The sequence below is a fragment of the Nannospalax galili genome, unplaced genomic scaffold (genome assembly GCF_000622305.1).
Source record: "Nannospalax galili isolate Female #2095 unplaced genomic scaffold, S.galili_v1.0 scaffold1579, whole genome shotgun sequence".
Lineage (NCBI taxonomy): Eukaryota > Metazoa > Chordata > Mammalia > Rodentia > Spalacidae > Nannospalax > Nannospalax galili.
The window spans coordinates 262,409-266,960 of NW_008342632.1; positions in this window are offsets into that span (position 1 = coordinate 262,409).

Genomic DNA, 4,552 nt, shown 5'->3' on the forward strand with positions numbered 1-4,552 from the left:
TCAGGCAGTGAGCGTCCACCAGAGGAGGAAGGCAGGCTCAGGTACAATAAATTCCTGGCCCTGACAGCTTTTACTGTCTGGAAGGGGAAAAAAGGTGAAAATTAATAAATAATAAAAAATCACATTAACCTAAGAATCACTCTGCAGTGTTTTTTGAAAGGAAGGAAAGAGGAGAGTTGAGCTAGAACTATTTCAAGATGATTTAGCAGGTGAGAAGGACAGTGAGCTGCAGTTGTTTTATGCCTCATCTATTAGGCACTGTACGGTACGGCAAATCCGTTCTAATTTACACCGTTGTTCAGCAAAACTTTTGTGGGTTTGTAAATTGACTGTAATGTTTAGCAATTGGAATATAAATTTATTCAAGCCTCTTATTTGGTTGCCTCAATGGCGCATTACAAAGTATTTTATAGTGTCTGATCTGCTTAAGTTTTACAACCGGTTTCCGTCGTCTGCACTTTACAGATCATGTGGCAAGCAGGACTGGGTGTTTTGCCTCCCATTGATCCTAGGCTGCTCCCAGGAACAGGGGAAAGGCTCGCCAGGGAGCCTAGGACGCAAACGGGCCTCTTTGTTATGCTGTGAGCCAAGCAGGTACTGTTTGTGCCTAACCCCAGTTAGGAGTCGGCCTGGTCCTTACCGTGATGAAGGATGCTAAGTTCTCAAGCCTCTTCCCATTGTGGTTTTACCCTTGCTAACAAACCTCTTGAAAGAATAGACGTTACAGTCGCTCATGTTCTGACAACCTGCTTTCTTGTCTCTGCCCTCACTGGTCTATATAGACAATGTTTTCCCAAAAATCTGCACTGGCCTCTGCCTGTGTATCTGTGGTATTGGCATCACACATGTTTCTGCTTGGAAGCTGTTTCTCCCTGACCCACCTCACAGGCTGTGGTGGTGTGAATGAAAATGTCCCCCATAGGTTCTAAGTATTTGGACATTTTGTCCCCAGATGGTGACGCTGTTTTGGGAGGTTTTCGAAGGTGTGGCTGTCCTGGAGGAAGCACCTCACTGGGGGTGGTCTTAGAGAGTTCTTAAGCCTTGACAGATCGCCAGTTGCTTTCTTGCTTCCTGTGCCGGCTTGAAGATGTAGAGCCTAGCATCCACTCCTCCTCCAGCCACCTCTGCCACCATGCTGCCCCACCATGATGGACTCTTGCTCCTTTGGAATCATAAGCTCAAATAAATTCTTCCTTTCATATCGTAAGTTGTTTTGGTCAGTGTTTCTATCACAGCAACAGAAAAGTGACCGATACACCAGCTGTTGTCTCCGCCTTTCCTTCATCCTCCTCCAGACTCCTTGTCTTCCTATGCTGTGGGAGGAGCCCCTATCTGTCCTCTCCATCCAACGCTGTATCTCTGTGACCAACCTTGTGCCTCTTGGCTCCACTCACTTTCCCCTCCTCTGGACTCCCCAGTGAACATCTTTGGGCAGTTGATCACATTTTGCTTTCTGTGGATAGTCACAGGTGTATCCTCTCGCTGTGACTGCACACTCTTTCAGAGCGGGGACTGTGACTATGCATTCTTGAAACTCCCATGGTGCCCTGGCATACTGCAGATGCTCAATAAGTACACCCTTCTTGTTTCGAGAGCGGGTGTGAATTGAATCTCGTGTCTTGAGGGTGTTAAGCGCATGCTCTGACTCTGAGCTACACTCCCAGACCCCGATTCACTTTGACACGTGAGGAAGAGGATGTTTGAAAGCTGGAGGAAAGGAAGGGTAACAGTGGTGGGAGATGAGGCTGGACAGATCGGAAAGGAGGGACCAGACGAAGAAGAGGGCTTTCGAATTCTTTGAGCATTGGAAAGTTCTGGATTGTTATCCAAAGAACTAAAAACGGCACAGGACTTCAAACACAGGAAGAGGCACGGGGATTCGACATTTTACAATATATCTCCGGCTGGTGTGAGGACTAGAGTGAAGAGAAGCAGAGGGGCTGGGAGCTTAGAGTGCCGGCGATGGAGGAGCAAAAGGAAAGAGATTTGAAAAGTATCTTGGAGCTGGTGCAAAAGTCATCACACAGTCGATCGATGTGAAGAGTAAAAGAAGAGTAAAAGTCTTCTAGAAAGTTCACATTAGGAGCCTGTTGGGGAAGCATAATCACTGGTGTGGGAGGGATACTGGGAAGAAGGAAATAATTTTAGTTCAGACTAGCTTGGGTGGTCGTATGATGTTCAGGTGTGGAGGTGGGCACTGTGGATACAGAGAGGAACACTGCATCCTTGGGAGCATGAAGTAGGTAAGAAAAGTGGGCCCAGAGCCTGGGAGATTCCAGCATCCACAAGATGGACAAAGAAGACAGGGTCAGCCGCAGACGTAAGAGTAATTTGTGCTTGTGCCTGTGCCAAAGCTGCTGACTCCGAAAGTCACCTGTGCAAAGGTCAAGCAAGAAGAGCCATGACAGGCTGTGACTCCACAGGACAGACGGACATAGCCCCAGATTGTAGGGTGTTAAGAAGTACCACTAAGAAAATGAGAGGTGAAGCCCAAGTTCAAGGAAAGACGGGCTACTAGGGAGGCTTTTGTTTATGTGCTTTTCTTTTAAGACGGAATGGGCGTAGGAATACAAAGGGGCTGTAGATGGAGAGATGAAGATGTGCAACAGGCCTTGTGAAAGCCGATGAAAGGCGTCAAGTTCCCAGAGAAGGTGGGAGGATGTGACTCAGGGCTGTGGATGATGTGCTGGCCTTTGTCTGAGGAAGGAAGCCTCTTCATTTAGAACAGAGGAGGTCCAGGGTAGGAGATCTGTGGTAACAGGAAGACAAGGTGCCCTTTAGAATGACTTTCATTTTCCTGTGGCATTAACATGTAGCTAAACCACTATTCAAGTAACTAACAATCACCACGAAACTGTAGCCCCTCGTAAGGAGTGCCGACTATACCGTTTATATTCAATAACTAATGTAACCTTTGCAACAACCTCTTGGGTAGGTTGTTTTAGAGATGAGGAGACTAGGGTTTATAGAGGTTAAGTGATTTGAACAAAGTCACAGTTGGCAAGTAAATAGAACAGGATTTGTAGGGGCTAGAGAGATAGCTCAGTGGTTAAAGGCAAGTTCTGCTCCTGTAGAGGGTCAAGTGGGGTTCCCAGCACCCATGTTGGGCAGCTCACAACTGCCTGTATCGGCAGCTCCCGGGACTCCGACACCTGTGGCCTCCACAGCCATCTGCATTTATGTGCACATACCCCCCCCCCACATAATTAAAAATAATAAATTTTTAAAAGACCAGGATTCGAACCTTTGGTTGACCCCTAAACCCTTGTGATTGCTATTACCATGGTGACTGAATGGGTGTTATTACCCTATAGACATATGCTGTGGACTCTGGATTTTTTTTTTTTTTTTTTTTTTTTTTTTTTTTTTTTTTGACCCAGAGACAGGGTCTCCCTGTAACCTCAGCTGACCTGGAACTCACTATGTAGACCTGGCTGGTCTCAGTCTCACAGAGATCCACCTGCTTCTGCCTCCCGAATGCTGGGACTAAAGGTGTGCGCCACCACACCCAACTGTGGATTTCAGACTATAGCGTGTGCTCCATGCCATTGAGCAAGGCTGTGGAACACCAAAAAAGCTTTAGTCTTCTCGCTTTAAGGTTAATTGAACTGTGTGAGGCTTTGTAATTCTGAGAATATTTGAGATCAGTGGAATGAATCACAGGTAAGACTCTTCCCCGCTAAGGGATCTGAGATGCAGAAACCAGGGGTCTATTCTAGTATAAAAATCTTCATGGGAACAAAGCAAAAATTCACCAGCACTGGGATAGGCAAGGAGGTGTGTTAAAGGACCAAGAGTATTCTTGTAGTGATTGCTCAATGCACTCTCTGCCCTCTAGTGGCCAAGGTCTCCCACAACCCAAGGGGTGTCCAGCTCTGCAGGGCAGCCCTGTAGGAGTTACCGGGCACGTCACCATCTCTGTCCAAGCCTTTCGTACACACATCTGTGTTTTCATAGCCCCTCGCCCTATGCCGTACAGGAATACAGTGACCAGTTGAAAATTGCAGCAGACTCAGGTTCTAGTGATCCCAACGGCTTGAAGCGTTGAGACTTTTCACTGAGGGCCTGGGCAGGAACTCCTTCAGAGGCAGAACATGTAAAAAGTCACCTGCATAAACTGTTGATGTCCTCCCTTAGGAAGGGGTATAGCATAACCCGTTGGTGAGTTGAATGGGAAAGTGTGTGAGTGGCCCTGTACCTGGTCAGACAATGCTGGTTTTCATTTTCTTTGGCTTTGCTTTTCTGGGATGATCTTGAATAAGTCAGAGCTGCCTCTGACAACAGTTTAGCCCAGTTGCTTAGACATGATGCTCTGTTTGCTGTTTATAGTCTTACCTGGACAATAGGTTGTGGAGAGGATAGAGATCTTCCTGGTATCCCCACAGCCCAGCCTGTAAACTGTTCAGTAAATCTTTGTTGAATGAATACAAACTTTATATGTCAATCCCAAATCCAAGTGTGTCCACTGATTTCTGAGGCATGCTAGATTTTCATCAGTGTTCTAGAAGTTCCTGTTACAGGAGCCCAGCCATGGATAGGACTTCATTTGAGC